Source organism: Sinocyclocheilus anshuiensis, unplaced genomic scaffold, assembly GCF_001515605.1.
Source record: "Sinocyclocheilus anshuiensis isolate Anshui unplaced genomic scaffold, SAMN03320099.WGS_v1.1 scaffold78, whole genome shotgun sequence".
Classification (NCBI taxonomy): Eukaryota; Metazoa; Chordata; class Actinopteri; order Cypriniformes; family Cyprinidae; genus Sinocyclocheilus; species Sinocyclocheilus anshuiensis.
This window is the reverse complement of record NW_015544250.1, coordinates 3,463,603-3,481,503: the sequence shown is the minus strand read 5'-3', so window position 1 is coordinate 3,481,503 and position 17,901 is coordinate 3,463,603. Positions and strand designations below refer to the sequence as shown.

The following is a 17,901-nucleotide window of genomic DNA, read 5'->3' as shown; positions in this document are numbered from 1 at the left end:
GCAATTGCTTTGGCAATACAAATGTATAATTTTTGTCATGCCAATAAAGCACTCTTAAATTGAAATTGAAATTGAGTAAAACTATAAACTATATCACATACACACACACACACACACACACACACACACACATATATATATATATAATATAATTTTGTAAGCTTTTACACCTTCTCTGTTTCTCTCTGTATATTTATGAATTGTTTTATATAAAAGGCACATTCTGAGATAAACGTCCCCATTAGAGAACATGAATTTCATAGAGAATTTAAATGGCTGTTGAAGTGAAACCTGTGGGTCTACTATCAAGCTCCACATTAGCGTCTTTCCGTTCTCTTGTCGCCGTAGTGACACCATTATGGTTGTTAGCATGTCTTGGTAACAGGTTGGTGTTAGTGGGCTGTGCTGTTATGGCATTCCGTCTTCTGCCCAGTTTGAAATGCAGTTCCCATATGCCGTAAAGGTTCCCATTGCCTCTACCTGGTCTCGTAGAGATGCACTGGGTCTAATTGGCCATTATCTTAGGTCTGTCGGCCCTCTGGTCACAACCCTACCAAAAGCATGACGTGGCTAGCTAGCTAACAAACAGTCTTTTTCACTGCAAAGGGGGAGATGGCTGAATGGCAGAGGGAGAATGATGAAAGAAATTTACTACTTGCCAAATGGGTGAAGGAACTGGTAGGCATTGATTAGCTGTCACGTTCTTTAGCCCTGATTCTCACTGATTGGCCGACTGCCTTCATTAGTGGACAACCTGAACGGTTTGTTATCGCGATGCCCTTCAATCTGCTCATCAATATTTTATTTGGATCATATGCGCTGACATTATTTACAACCTCTGCAAAATATTTATGACCTTAGCTTGGTTATTTCTCGTTTGGGCTGGGAGTGGATTTGCTTGGTAATGACCTGAAGCTCTCAAACCCGTGGTCTGTCCAACCCAGTGAGGCCAACAGGGTCAGATAATGGGCTGCAAAAGAGTGAATCTCACAAAACCTGTCAAGAAATGGCATATTTTACACCAAATACAATTTGGGATAAAAATATATGACAGTAAAATCAGTTATTTTTGCATATTTTACAGAATTAGTGCATTAGAGCAATGAAAATGATCGGAGCTGTTCAAGTTTTTTTAGGACCATTGAAAAATAATGGGCTACAAAAGGGTGCATCTCAAAAAATCCCATCAAGAAATGTCATATTTTACACCAAAATCACAAGAAATATATATATATATATATATATATATGTGTGTGTGTGTATGTATATCCTCTTCTTGCCATGTATCATGAAATTTACCCAAATGTATAAATGCCCTCAAAATACTTAAAATCTGCGATCCCACCTCTCTAAACTGCTTCGCCTCTAGTTTGGCTGTATTGCATACAGTCGTGCTGGTGCTGCATGTGCACGGTCATGGGGTGTAGACCGGAGAGAGCCATGCAGGGGCATGCGATTCACCATGTACAGAGGCTTACTGAGCCATGATGCAGCCCATCAGAGAGCGCACAAACAAAGGCACGGCTAATGGCTAATTAGCAAGCTATCCAGCGCTGGTTTAGATACCGGGAAGGCTCAGTGGGGATATCAGCTTCGCCTCTCTGCTTTACATTAGCTGAGAAATGTTAGCGCAAGCGTGTGTGGACATCACGGTAATTGGAATTGTTTCACTTTGAGTGCTTTCACAACTAAAGGAATGATTTTAGAAAGAAACGCATTATCAGCAGTGTACGGAAATTTTCAAGCTTGTTTTGACAAACAGCTTCAGCACTAAAGTTTTGCTGGCTGACCTTGCCAGCGCTGCTGCTGCTTCCCGAGAGGCGTAATGTTTTGACCACTACAACAGGAATCCTTTAAAAATTCACATTCAAGTTGTCTGTAATGCCCCCTCGTGCTTTACGATCCTACACGCGCCTCTCCAAGTAATGAAGTGAAATTGAATTACAAGGCCATCCCTCATGTTGGAAATCTTCGTTAGGCCTTTCAAGTGCACTTTGACGAGAATGAACCATTGAATTAAAAGCTCTTTAGGCCTGTCACTTTCTTTCTTCCTTTTTTTTTCGCCGGGAGACTGAAAATCCCATTGGGCAGTTCATCTTGAATAATATTTGTGTAGTATTTTTAAGATGAAAAACCCTCACTTAGAGTAGGAGCTTCTTGCTTCAGTATTCATATCCCAGCGGACAACGAGGAGGAACAACAGCTGGAGGAAATTATGCATGAAAAGCTCCGCTCCTTTATTAATTACCTACTCATGCAATTAATTGACTTTCTTTTCCCGTGAACTCTGTGTCTCTTACGTCTCTTCCCTCCCGCTCTTTTCGAATAGCAAAACCAAATTAGTCATAAACTGGATAAACAAACAGATTGACAGACTTAGCATTGCTTCTGTTTACCCAGCAAGTACCTATTATTGCACAAGGCTCTCAGTGACCACGTTTTCATGAGTTCCCATTCAACCACTTTATTTAAATTCATTTTTATTCGTACTTAGGGAAGGCTTAAAGCAAATCAAACTTCTATTATGAGATATTTTATTATGCACACAAGTGTATACTATAAATGCACCCTGATCTGATTTTTTTTTAATCTTTATCTGCACTGAAAAACTACACCGGAAATATTTGAGTTGCTTACAAAGACCTAGTAGTAGCTGGTTGTAAATAGCTTACATAACTGTACATTCATTAATTCGTTCATTCATTCATATTATTAAATTATTTTTTTAAACAACATATTGATGTGAGTCTGATTTTCTTTTCTTTCCTTAAATATATATAAATAAATTCTGTACATTTTTATAAAATATTTTTAGAAATTCTCAAAATAATTAATTTTTGTATTTATTTAGAAAATGTAAAATTAAAACATTTTTCATTAACATTTTTTCTAGTTAAGCTATGATCTAAACTCTTTCTTCAACTTAGAAATTACTCTTTATGTGTGTGATCTCTGTAAATGTTTGTGTGTATGTATATATATGGTATATTTATTTATATATATATATATATATATATTTTATTTTTTTTTGTTGTCCTTATCCAGTCAATACATGCAACTGGAAAAATCAGGGAACTTTTTGGTCATAATTGGTCGAATTGCTCAGATAGTGTCGAACTTACCAGTGCTTTTCTCCTCACAGCTTTTGCTGAACTCCAAACTGACATCCATGAACTGACCCAAGAGCTGGATGGAGCTGGCATTCCGTTCCTGGACTACCGAACCTATGCCATGAGGGTGCTGTTCCCTGGCATTGAGGACCACCCGGTGCTCAAGGAGATGGAGGTACGGGTCAGTACATCGCCATCACCATGGTAACCCTAGAGCAGAGCTAACAATGCAATCAAAAAACAGCAGACGACTACTAATACTAGAAACAACAACATAGTATTGAGATTGTATAAACTACATTTGTGCTGTAGGCGCCTGATCAACACTCTTGAAAGGTCATAATGTATATTTTAAATTTGGTTACCAATGTTTTTGACATCACTTGCTTCTGATAAATGGGGTCGGTGACTCTCTCAGGAGTGAAAAAAAGAAAGTTTCAACCTACAATTTGGAGTTTACGAGTTCAATGCATTACAGATTGTGACCTCTTACAATAAAGCCAGATGCTAATCACTGACACGTAATAGCACGAGCTAAAGAAAACAACGCAACTAAACGAGAGCAATCACGATACCTCAAAACACACTGGTCAGCACAATTAAATACTCTCATTTCTCTGACATGCTGCGTCCACTGGTCTGCGAACGGCAGGTCACACTGTTGGCTTGCGGAGGGATCGTTTGTTTATTATTTCATCTGGGGTTTGTTTTCACTGTATTTGCCCCCGAGTCCCCGGCGTAATCAAGTGCCTATGTGCGCGGCTCAGGCCCTTATTGCTCTGTGTAGATTCTCGCCCCTAAGCGACCTACAGTACAATCGGCCTCCCCGAGAGGCTGCGAATTTCATTCGGCTCAGCAGAGAAGAATTGAGGCACTTTATTAGTCTGTGTTGTCGGGAAAAAAGCCTTTGTCAGGTTACATGGTACATAAGGTGCTGAAGGGGACAATAACAGATGCCAGTTTGCTTTGAAGTCTGATTCCGGCATCCTCGCTTGGAGATTTTATTCGTTCGTTTTTGTTTTTCATAATTTCTTTGAATTGTAGCACTTTGTCCTAGCTAGCCGTGAAAACTATCCAACAACAATGGGAGATAATTACAGCCAAGTTATATATGTGGAGCAGAATTTTGCACCAGTGAGATTTCACTGTGGGCTATTCAGTAGACAATGCTGTGGAAACCAAACGAACGACAATATCCAGTAGCTTGTCGTGGATAGTTAGGACACATGTAAGATGTTGCTTTTGTTATCTTAGTATAAATATGTGGCTTCAAGAAATTGTACAGGTAAGATGTGTGAGAGAGCGAGGCAGATGAAAAGTGACAGGTGCGGTTCATGGAAGAACACATCACCACCTTTCGCTCCTGGACTCCGAGGTCGCGTCTGCTTCCTGCTGTACTCTTTCTCTTTCTGTTCTTCCTCGCCCTCACTCCGCATTTCCTTCTGTTGTGTTTTGAGCTGCTAGCATCTTGGATTCCCTTTGATGTCAGTCAGAAAGCTGCATGTCCCTCATGTGGACTTCTGCCGGAATGCTGTTTACTTTACTAAAGGGCTTCGACACTGTGTTTCAGAAAGGCAGAATGCATCAATCAAAAATATTAAAAGCAACATAAATTCGAAATTGACGTTGTTATCTTTAAAAATGTCCCTAGTCTTACTGTGCACGACTGTTCACTTTTAATTTTTAAGTAATAAAATAAATCTTAAATAATCATAAAAAAATCTTAAATAGCTCACTTTTTTTACTCTACAATCACTTTTTTTTTTTTTTTTTAGTTAATATTTTTCTCTCAGAAATATGTCACATTACACAGGTTTAATGCAAATGAAGCTTCATGTTGTCCTCGTCTGCTTTTGGTCGGTTAAAAAAGATTGTCATGCTTCCCAAATTCATGCCATTTATTAAGCCAGTGTTGTTGTATCAGGACCTCAAACCAGTCACACAATGGGCCTCCAGCATGAAACACAAATAGAACTAATTTGTTTCAATCATGAAATTGTGTAAGTAAATAGTGATATAAATGGATCAGTTCAGGGCAACAATGTAGGTGTGTACTGTTTTAAGAGTCAAGAGGCATTTATTTATCATTTGCATAGTTAACACTGGGGAAAACTGGGCACTGTAACAATAACAGAACCATACATAAAAAAAAAATTGAATAGAAAAATTAACATATACAGATATAGACGTACGTGGAGGGCACTGAGATATTGAGTGACTTAAGTGACCATAGGCAGAACAATAAACGCAGACAGAGCAGTAAATACAAAAGTGACAGTAACAGATACAATAAGGGTAGACAGTGTTAAGAGTTTTAAGTAGTCCTGAGGTACTGATATAAGAATATTGGGGTAGAGCAGTGTCCAAAATGAAAGAAAATTAAAAGTGGCAGTGCAAATACAATAAATAATAAACTTAAGAGCAGCACGTATTCCGATTTAGTATTTCCGGGTAGAGCAGTGACCAAAAAGTCATTGTAGAGTGTCGCAGAGCTACATGAAAAAAAAAAAAATTAAAAGTGGCAGTGCAAGTACAATAAATAGTAACTTAAGAGCAGCATGTATTCTGGTTATAGCTGGCTGTTAAGCAGTCTGATGGCTTGAAGATAAAAGCTGTTCTTCAGTCTGGTTGTCCGTGATCGGATGGATCGTAAGCGTCTGCCAGATGGCAGTAGGGATGCGGCAATTAACCGGTTTCACAATTAACCGCGCTTTAAAATGTCACGGTTAATTAATCGTAAAGCCTCCGCTACACCGAGTGTTTCTGTTGCACAGAATGGAACAGTTGCAATGTGCGCAAAACGAAAACAAAGTTACACTAGCGGTGCACCAGCTTTAAATGTTGTGCTTATCAGAGACACGGAGGCTACTACACACACAAGATTAACTACAGAGGAACCAAACAGCGATCTTTTATTTCCACCAGAGTAATGACTGAAGGTCGATAATGTGGGACCATGTTGGGTACACCAAGAATGACCAGGGTGTAATTTAAATATTGCCGTAAAAACTGCTGCTAAAGAGCGAAGACAATGCGGCTTTAAACTATTTTAATGCACGACGTGAAGGCAAGACTGACGTATTCTGCCTACTTCAGATCAGAAAGATGAAATAGTGGGGTAAGATCACATTTATTTGAATTAATTCATTATAACATTTAGCTACTTGAATTAATTATTCGAGAGAGAGAGAGAGAGAGAGAGAGAGAGAGAGAAGTGTGTGTGTGTATGTGTGTGTGTGTGTGAACCTGCGTCAGTACGTCTCTCTACAAACGTGAGTTTAGTTACTTAAACAGTGATTTTACCCTCTCCTTGCTGATGAATATGTAGCAATTCAGTATCTAAGCTATTTTATTAATAAAAGTCGTGGGGCAGGGTTCACAACAAGTGTGTGTCCTCCTGAATGTTTGCATGTGTGCGCAGCACGATCTCCGATCTCACAAACCAAAATAATAGACATGATTTTCTCAGGCCACATGTAAAATCATATGAATTATTATAAAAATTAATAAAATGAATACGTATGGATGACCATTGATTACAATGATAGTTCAATTTATTCCCCTCATTATTAATAGTTTCCCTATTAATAATATTTATTAACATTGTTATATATTATCCCTTTTATAGTATTATTTTTTTTTTCACCATGTTTCCAGTTTTCTGCCTCAGGTCCAAAAGAAATGTAAATAATGTACAAACTGAAAACACTAAATACTTTTGTGATCTATTTTCATTAGTTGTTTTCAAAAGGCAAATACTGACATGGATGTTTACAGAGCAGAGGTCACGTTTTTAATTCCAATTGGAGAGATAGACATTTGTTTGTCTTTATTATTATTATTTTGTGCTGTATTATTGGTTACTGTGTTATTTCTGTTTCTAAAGGCAGCAATAAAAAAACACTTTATTATCTAAAGAGTGTCCATGTGATTTTATACATTAATAATTTTGTGAAATGAATAAATGCATAATAATCGTCATAATCGTGAAACCGTCATTATTCCTCAGACAATAATCGTACCAACAAAATCTGTAATCGTTGCTTCCCTAGATGGCAGTGTGGCAAACAGGTGATGAGTAGGGTGAGTGCGGTCCTTGATAATGCTGCGAGCCTTTCTCAAGCAGCGAGTTTGATAGATGTCCTGTAAGGCTGGGAGTTTATGTCCAATGATGAGCTCTGCTGTTCTCACCACTCTCTGAATAGCTTTGCGGTTGAAAGAAGAGCAGTTGCCGTACCATACAGTGATGCAGCTGGTCAGAATGCTCTCTATAGTGCAGCGGTAGAAATTTGACATGATGTTAGAGGAGATGCCAAACCTCTTCAGCCTCCGCAGGAAGTAGAGACGCTGACGGGCTGTTCTCACTATGGTCTCTGAGTGTAGGCTCCAGGAAAAATCCTCAGAGATGTGAATGCCAAGGAACTTGTAGCCTTTCTCAAGCAGCGAGTTTGATAGATGTCCTGTAGTGCTGGGAGTTTATGTCCAATGATGAGCTCTGCTGTTCTCACCACTCTCTGAAGAGCTTTGCGGTCGAAAGAAGAGCAGTTGCCGTACCATACAGTGATGCAGCCGGTCAGAATGCTCTCTATAGTGCAACGGTAGAAATTTGACATGATGTTAGAGGAGATGCCAAACCTCTTCAGCCTCCGCAGGAAGTAGAGACGCTGACGGGCTGTTCTCACTATGGTCTCTGAGTGTAGGCTCCAGGAAAAATCCTCAGAGATGTGAATGCCAAGGAACTTGTAGCTCTTAACTATCTCTATTTTCTCTCCATTGATGTGAATGGGAACTTGCCCATCTCTCTGTGACTTCCTGTAGTCCACGATCATCTCCTTGGTCTTGCTGACGTTTAGAGAGAGATTGTTATCAGCACACCATGCTGTGAGTGCGTTAACCTCATCTCTGTAGGATGTCTCATCACCGTTAGTGATGAGTCCTAGGATAGTTGTATCGTCAGCAAATATGAGGATAATGTTGGAGCTATGCTTAGCAGAGCAGTCGTAAGTGAACAGGGAGTACAAGAGAGGACTGAGTACACATCCCTGTGGGGCACCAGTGTTGAGTGTGAGTGAGGAGGATGTGTGGTTGCCAATTCTAACTACCTGGGGTCTGCCGGTCAGGAAGTCCAGGACCCAGTTACATAAGTGACTGTTAAGACCCAGATCTTTCAGTTTGGCTATGAGTTTGGTAGGGATGATGGTGTTAAATGCAGAGCTGTAATCAACAAACAGCATCCACACATAGGTGTCTCTTCCCTTCAAGTGTTCCAGGGCAGAGTGTATGGCCATTGCGATGGTGTCATCAGTGGATCTGTTAGACCGGTAAGCAAATTGGAATGGGTCCAGGGTGTCAGGTAGAGAGGAGCTGATGTGGGATTTGACTAGACGTTCGAAGCACTTCATGATGACTGATGTCAGTGCTACAGGGCGGTAGTCATTCAGACAGGAGACAGTTGTTTTTTTTGGGAACAGGGATGATGGTAGTTTGCTTGAAGCATGTGGGGATCACTGTTAGTCTCAAGGAGAGTCTCTTATGCCTCTTATGCTCACCAAGGCTGCATTTATGTAACTAATTTTACAAATTAGTTACACTACAGTTCAAAAGTTTGTGGTCAGGTAGATTTTTCATTTTTTGAAAGTAGTTATATACTTTCATTTATCAAGGACACATTAATTTGATCATTAGTGTCAGTAAATATGTTTATAATGTTATTTCTATTTCAAATAAATTATGTTCTTTTGAACTTTCTATTCATCGAAAAACCTGAAAAATGTATCATGGTTTCCACAAAATATTAAGCAGCACAGCTGTTTTAAACATTGATAGTAATGAGAAATGTTTCTTCAACAAAATATCAGCATATTAGAATAATTTCTGAGGGATCATGTGACGTGAGTAATGATGCTGAAATTTCAGCTTTGCATCACAGGAATAAATTACATTTTTTAAATACTCAAATAGAAAACAGTTATTTTAAATTGTACTAATATTTTACAATATCACTGTTAACTGTATTTTTGGTCAAATAAATGCAGCCTTGGTGAGCATAAGAGGCATAAAAATCACATTGAAGATGATAGATTCTTTTTTGATTTGATCTTTTATCTGTTAATCAAAACACAACACAGCTGTTGTAATTTATTCTGCGCTGTATAATGAGTTGCTGTGTGTGTTTTCCCACAGGTGCAGGCTAATGTCGAGAAGGCCTTGACTCTGTTTGGTCAACTCCTCACCAAGAAGCACTTCCTGCTGACATTTATCCGCACACTGGAAGCTCAGCGCTCCTTCTCCATGCGTGACCGTGGCAATGTGGCATCACTCATCATGACAGCTCTACAGGGAGAGATGGAGTACGCTACAGGAACACACACACACACACACACACACACACACACACACAAACAGAGTCACACTGATATACAGAGTTAAGGCCTGTTCACACCAAGAACGATAACTTTAAAGATAACTATATCAGTGACCACACCAGTGCACGATAATGTTCTGTTTATCATAAGCACGCACTGGCGTTTTGTCGCCTGCCACTTTAATTGCTCAAGCTCTTTAAAGCAGAACAGATTCTGATTGGCTGTCAATCAGCTAAAAAAATGTTTTGAAAGTGAGTCTGACTATATAATTCCTCTGTTATTGTTATAGTTACAGTGTGAAATTCCCTATTCTCATAGAATCATAACAATTATTAAACTTTATACTTATTGCCATAGTTATCTTCCTTTGTGTGATCGGGCCTTTAGCCACTGAAATCCGAAGTTGTTTCGTTACAGAGCTCTTAAAGCTACAGTCACAAAAACAGCCTGTTTCAAAGGGTCATTGAGAGGGTAGAAATTATGTAAAAATAAATCACAACAAGAAACCTCGACTAACATAAGTAGACTTATAATGCCATAAAAATCCCAGCTTGGAAATACCACCTCAAAATTTCTCTATTACTCTCAGAAGTTCATGTAAGTCAGTATCCTCCATCTCACCCCACTGTCGACCCTGATCTAGTGCATTTACTGAAGTACGCTAATGAGCTATTCGGGACGCTTCCCCCTCATGAAATACCTGTTGTCCCAGTCCATTCACCTTATCTCCCTTTCACCATTTTATTAATGAGCATATAATTTAATAATAGGCCCTTATGTAAGCAAGTAATGGGAGTTGGTAAGTCTATGTGAATGCATTATTGAACAGCAGAAAAGGCTCCTGGTGGGCCTGAGGGAGGAAGGAGCCGCAGTTAGCAGCTCGCGCTAGCAGTCGCTCTCGTTTGCCAGCTGCAGATGAATTAGGAGCTTTGAAGTCCATTAATTACGGCATGCTTTAATTACTTCTGTTCTGGGGAAGCTTTTGGGGGTCTTAGGCTGGCGACAGGTTGGCCATTAATGGAAGATGTTGCCCAGTTACTGTCATTGTCTGGTCTTAATGAAGATTGGTAGTTTGTTTTGAAAAAAAGTGTAGTTTTTCATTGGAAGGAGTTTTTGTTTGTTTGTTTGTTTGTTTGTTTGTTTGAGAAAGCTTTTATACACTTTTGGATTTTATTTGTGTTGTATGAATTTTGATTCATATTTTCTCTCACTCTCACTTTTCCTTTGTCTCTTTTAGGACCGAGTCTGTTGCTGAGAAGATGCTTACAAACTGGTTCACATTTCTTCTGTACAAGTTCTTAAAAGTAAGTGTGTACAGTATTGTTACTGATAAGACTGCATTGTGTCCAGCAATGATAATAATATGACATGTTTCTTGAGCAGCAAATCAGCATATTAGAATGATTTCTGATGGATCATGTGACACTGAAGACTGCAGTAACGATGCTGAAATTTCAGCTTTGCCATCACAGGAATAAAATTTGTTTTAAAATATATTAAAATAGAAAACTGTTGATAATATTTCACAATATTACTGCTTTTACTGTATTTTTATCAAATAAACGCAGCCTTGGTGAGCATAACAAAAATCTTATTGACCCCCAAACTTCTGAATGGTGCACCATTATATTTTGCCTGAGTTGTGAGTTTTCACAGTTTGATTCACAAGTCTGATCAAGTCTGATCAACAACTGACTCAGCCAATTCTTAGCCATTTCTTGTAATGAATCTTTCAAAAAAACAAACAAAAAAACAACAGTTTTGAATCAGTTTGATTTGTTTAAATCAGTCTAACAAATCACTCTGAATCCATATTTGTTTTATAAAAGGATATTTGACCCAAAAGTAGAAGTTCTGTCATTATTTACTCACTCACATCTTTATGACTTCTGTGAAGCACACATTATGATATTGTCCATACAATGAAAGTTAACAGTGTTGTTTTAGACCCCACTGACTTCAAATTTATGGACAAAAACATTTGAAACTTTTTTTCCAAAATATCTTCTTTTGTGTTCTGCAGAAGAAAAAAGTCTTGCATGTTTTAAACAACATGAGGGTGAGTAAATGATAACAGCATTTTCATTTTTGTGTAAAGTGTGTAATTACTCACTCCTGAAAAACAAAAATGCACCCTAACACACATACAAAAGCACAAAATTGAACGTCTTTATTTTGCAAGAATAGAGTGACCAGAGGGCCTTTCCACAACAAGGTCCAACATGATGTGACAAATAATGAGACAGAAGCTGTCTGTCAGTGGTCGGGCAGGTCAGAGGTCATCCCTTCAGGCACCTCTGCATCCTAGTCTCCATCAGCTCTTAGCTCCATCTCCTTTATATACTCCTGTTCTCTGCTTCCCCCCCTCCATCCTGCTTCACTCCATGACGCCACTCACAGAGCGTGATTGAGCTGCAGGATGTCAGTCCTCCCCTGTTTGTCTCTCTGTCTCTCTCTCACTCTCGCGTTTGCAGCTCTCTAGTTTTATTAGTTTAATCATGCAGGGCTCAGCACGCAATGGAAGAATTTTAATCAACAGGAAACGGGAGTCCAGAATACTTTCACTTCATAGAGATTCATTTAACGATGACACAAATTGAACGTGCTTTTGCATTATTTGAGAACATTGAATGTAGTTGCTTGTAAAGGAATAGTTTGCCCAAAAAATTAAAGTTGTCATTATTTGAGTCTCTTATGCCCACCAAGGCTGCATTTATGTGCCCAAAATAAAGCAAAACACTAATATTGTGAAATAGTATTACAATTTGAAATAATCTGTTCTATTGTAATATATTTTAAAAGGTAATTTATTCCTGTGATGCAAAGCTGAATTTTCATCAGCCATTACTCGAGTTTTCAGTGTCACATGATCCTTCAAAACTCATTCTAAAATGCTGATTTGCTGATCAATAAACATTTCTTATTATTATTCATGTTACAAACAGTTGTGCTACTTAATATTTATGCAGAAACCATGATATACCTTGATGCGTGTGTTTAAAGTTAATGATTTTTTTCAGCAAATATGCATTAAATTGCTCAAAATTGATAGTAAAAACATTTATAATGTTACAAAAGATTTCTATTTCAAATACTGTTCTTTTGAACTCTCTTTTCATCAAAGAATCCTGAATGTTTCCACAAAACAGCAAAACTGGTTTTAACATTGATAAGAATAAGAACCATTATTAATAACTGAGAACCAATAACAATTATGCAGCAAATTCACATATTAGAATGATTTCTGATCATGTGACACTGAAGACTGGAGTAATGATGCGGAAAATTCAGCTTCGCATCACCAGAATAAATTACATTTTAAAATGTATTCAAATAGAAAATAGTTATTTCAAAATTTAATATTTCACAATTTTACTGTTATATTTACTGTATTTTTTATCAAATAAATGCAGTCTTGGTGAGCATAAGAGACTTTTTTTATTGTTTCAAAAATAAAATGTTTCTACTCTCTCTCTCTCTCTCTCTCTCTATATATGTATATATATATATATATATATTTATTTATTTATTTATTTATTTATCAGGGGTTCTAAATTCTGGCCCTCAAGGTCCACTCTCCTGCAGAGTTTAGCTCCAACCTTGAACAAACTCACCTACCTGTAACTTTCTAATGATCCTGAAGACCTTGTTTAACTTGTTCAGGTGTGTTTGTGTGTGTGAACCTCGAGGGCCAGACTTGAGAACCCCTGATATAGAGATATATAATTGCATGCGAGTGAGAAAAAACGCAATAGTATGGCTAAAAATGATACATACATCTTGGAGCAGCAAGAATATTTTGCCTAATATCTTTTGTGAACTATGGAATTTTAACAGATTTAGAATGACATGAGGGTAATCTTTTTTATTTTTGGATGAACTCATCCTTTCAGACCAAATAACCCAATTCTGATTTGCTCGTTTGAAGTCTGTTTCAAGCTTTGACTGTTTACAGGCCTCGTTTGACTCCTCTGATAACTGACAGAAGTTCAGAAGCAGGCAGTTTGAGATCGCTAATTAGCATTAGGAAAAGCGGCGCTGTTTTCGACGGATGGGATTGTGGCGCGAGTTAGTAGAACTGACAAGCTGTTGTCACCAACACACAGCTTGTAATATCACATATGAAGACACGGCTCAGACAGCACAGTTGAAGCAAACTGACAAGAATCAAACCTTCCCAGAAATCTTTCTCACAAAGTGCTTTTTTTTTTAATCAACATTCTGGCCACAGTGGTGCTTTTGAACAAAGTCTGCTCAAGGCTGTAGTGTGGAATAATTGATCTGCTAGCTCTGTATTTCAACAGGATATTTTCCTGCTACTGTTCATTAGCCCTATGGGTGGGTGAGGTCTGGCTATGTTGTCTGCGCTCTCTCGCTCTCTTTCTGTCTCTTCCTTTAATGAAGCTGAAGCGTGGGATGAGGTCTGGTCTCCTGGCCGCATGCGCTGCAGTAGGGGTCTCTAAGAGTGATGTATCCGCGCTCCCTCTCATCAGCAGCTGTCGACTTAATTAGCGCAGATGCTAACGAGACGTTAACAGCATATGGTGGGAGGGTGGGTGGAGTAAAACAGGATGAAGTGATGGAGGAAACCAGAAGAAACTGTTTCGTGTGGGTATGTGTAAGGCGGAGGGAGATGTGAGAGGTGTGTTTCCTCGTTTCACCGTGCCCATCATAATCAGTGTGGTCGGGGGTTGGTTGAGGAGGGGTACGTGCCTGATGCGTCTCGCATATGACAGCTCACTGTAATTTTTATGGCTTAAAGTTTCCTGCATTAGAGCCTGATCAATCTTCTGAAATTATCTCAGATATTGACTTGAAAATGTGAAGCTACAATGAATAAACTTGCTGCCTCAGAAACTAGCGATTAGAAAGATTGTTCACATAGTACCACACAAAATCTGAAGCTACAGTGAAGAAGATTGCTAATTGCTAGCTTCTGTCTCAGAAACTCATTACAATTCATTGAAGCTTCAGATTGTAGCTTTGGATCCTTTGTAGCTTCTGCCTCAGAAACTAGCGATTAGTCATTGTAGCTTCAGATTTTGCTAATGTATAATTCACAAAATATTTGCAATGTGTAATCTGAAGCTACAATGAATAAGCTTGCTAATTGCTAATTTCTGTCTCAGAAACTCGTTACAGTTCATTATAGCTTCAGATTGTAGCTTCAGATCGTTTGTAGCTTTTGCCTTGGAAACTTGCGATTAGCAGGTCTATTCATTGTAGCTTCAGATTTTGTGTGTTAATTCACACAATATTTGCTATATCTGAATCTACAATGATGAATAAGTTTGCTAATCACTAGTTTGAGGCAATAAAGCGATTAGCAAGCTTATTTTCATACCACACAAAATCTGAGGCTACAAATAAAACTGCTCATTGTTAGTTTCTGCCTCGGTAAAATTCCTCAGATTATTTGTAGTTTCTTCCCCAGAAACGAGCAATTAGCATGTTTATTCATTATAGCTTCAGAGTTTGTGTGGTAATGTGTAATTCACACAATGTGTGCTATCTGAAGCTACAGTGAAGAAGATTGCTAATTGCTCATTTCTGTTTCAGAAACTCGTTACAATTCATTATAGCTTCAGATTGTAGCTTCTGCCTCAGAAACTTACAATTAGCAGGTCTATTCATTGTAGCTTCAGATTTTGTGTTAATTCACACAATATCTGTTATATCTGATTCTACAAAGATGAATAAGTTTGCTAATCACTAGTTTGAGTCAAAAACTAGCGATTAGCGAGCTTTTCATACCACACAGAATCTAAGGCTACAAATAAGTTTCTGTCTCAGTACAATTCTTCAGATTATTTGTAGTTTCTTCCTCAGACACTAGCGTGTTTATTCGTTATAGATTCAGATTTTGTGTGATTGTGTAATTCACACAATGTGTGCTATCTGAAGCGACAATAAATAAACTGGCTAGTCACTATTTTCTGAGGCAAAAACTAGCAAGCTTATTCACATACCATACAAAATCTGTAGCTGCAATGAAGACTGCTAGTTTATGTCTTAAAAACATTATAATTCATTGTAGCTCAGAAACTAGGGTGAAGCAAACTTATTCACTAATTTGAAAATCATTTCTAATTTTACAAGTTTTTAGTCTTTTATTCATATTTTATTTAAGCTTTATTTAGTTTTTAGTTTTATTTGGTAGCTTTACATGTCAGTCAGACCAAGTCTCTGAGTGAATGCTAATTGTCCAGAATAAGTCATAATATGAACCGTAAGTCAGACTACATGAGGCTAGTTAACTGCTAATGGACACCTGAATCAAACAGAAACATAAATATGAAGAATTAAGAAACTGAAAAACAGAAAGTTGTGTTAGTCAGTGATGTTAATGCTAATGCAGAAAACAGCCCATCAGTCCACACCCCAGCCATCTCTTTCTCTCTCTCTCTCTCTCTCTCTCTCTCTCTCCACACCTATCCGTTCGTTTCACAAAGGGGTTTAAGTGCTTCCTCCCAATCGTTAACCTCCATCTATCTCTCTCTCCCTCCCCTGCATTTAAACTGTTTGTCTTTTTCGAGAGGGGCTTTTTGAGGGTGTGAGGCTAATGGTTGTATTGATTGGCAAGTCCTTGTGATTATTTGAAAGCGGTGCACCATTATAGCTGCTTGTTTTTCACATCTGAGGTGACAGTTTATCAGTAATCAAGTTTTGCTCAATATACATACCTGAAATGCATTTTATGTCCGTGTGTTACTATGAAAGGAAAGAAGGGCTATTGATTGCATCATCTTTTTGCTTTGTCTTTCACTTTTTATGAGGTGAAAAAAAGTCACAGTGCATGTATTCATGACATCGTGGAGTCCTAGCACACTGTTGTTGTTTCTGACACTCTTTCTCTCTTTACAGGAGTGTGCAGGTGAGCCTCTCTTCATGCTGTACTGCGCTATGAAACAGCAAATGGAAAAAGGCCCTATAGACGCCATCACCGGAGAGGCCAGATACTCCCTCAGTGAGGACAAACTCATCCGGCAACAGATTGACTACAAGACACTGGTCAGTGCAAGTGCACAACATAAGTGAACTCATCTGATGTTTCTTTATGTCTCTGCATTTTTGAATTTTCATTAAAATCGAGATTAAATCTAAATTTACCTGATGCGTCTCATGTATAATTCATGTGCACAATTCATGCATATTATTATAGAAGAAAAAAAGTCAACGTGAAGTCATGTTAAAGTGTCATGCTGTTAGCTTAGCAACATGCTAACACTAAACCCTATTGAAATGAGTCAATTCTCTGTGTGCTTTATGTAAAGAGTGTTATTCGTACTCCCTGCTGATAGATTTATCAAATGTACAGCATTTCAAATCAGTCATGAGCTTTTTTTATGCAACTGCCTATATACCCTTACAAAACAAAAATATACGGGAATATACTGGAAAATATAATGTGATATATTAAGGAATACAACTCTATATATGGGAAACTAGTGCTTCTATCTTTTTGATATACTGCAATATATATAAGGACCATGTATGGCTAAATATTGATACATATAAAAATATATAGAAAATAAGACAAACTGCACCGCATTTGGACATGTAATAGCTTTATTGAAACACTCAATTAATTTCTTTCACATGGTTTGCATAAATCTGAACACATACAGTATTCATAAACATATTACTGAACATAAAAAATATATTGTCACATATTTTTCAGTATATGAAAAGTGGCAATTTCATGTATTATTCAATATATTGTAATATATTAACAAAATATTATTCAATATATTTTCAAATAATTTAATAGATTGATCGTTACTCTATAAGGAAAAATATTTTCTTTGAGAGGGGTCGGCAGCTCACTGGTGTTTTCAGCTTGTTTTTACAGTGAGAGTGCTCTAACTGTTCAAACTAGATGCTAATAATTAATTGCTCAGACTGATTTATCTCATCTCCTTTTAGACACTTCATTGTGTGAACCCCGAGAACGAGAACGGCCCGGAGGTGACGGTGAAATGCCTGAACTGTGACACAATCACCCAGGTGAAAGAGAAGCTTCTGGATGCTGTGTATAAAGGAAGCCCATACTCACAGAGACCAAAAGCAGGAGACATGGACCTGGGTAAGAACTCTTGAGAACGACGAGGGAGTAATATGGCAGAAAGTGGCTTTTCACACTTGAAATTGTTAATGCAGGGTCATTCTAAACCCTGTATAGCATAATCCTGGGTTAACTTGTTTCATGGTGCACACTATTTATACTTTGCCCTGGATTTGTAATTAATGCTGGGCAGTGGGGTTCATACTCTACATTTGGAAACCTTGGGTTAATGTTCCTATTTGCATATTTATGAGGTCAATAAGATTGATTGGCAAATGACCTGTTTTAATAACTGCCTGTCCATCTCTGAAAATGTTTAATGTTAAAGTGAAGGTTTCTATGGCAAAACACATGAATATTG

At 37.9% G+C, this 17,901-nt stretch overlaps 1 pseudogene; it reads left to right on the top strand.

Annotated features, from left to right (window-relative positions):
* LOC107697957 (plexin-A1-like) overlaps nt 1-17,901 on the top strand; it is a 255,116-nt pseudogene that overhangs the window by 225,239 nt on the left and 11,976 nt on the right.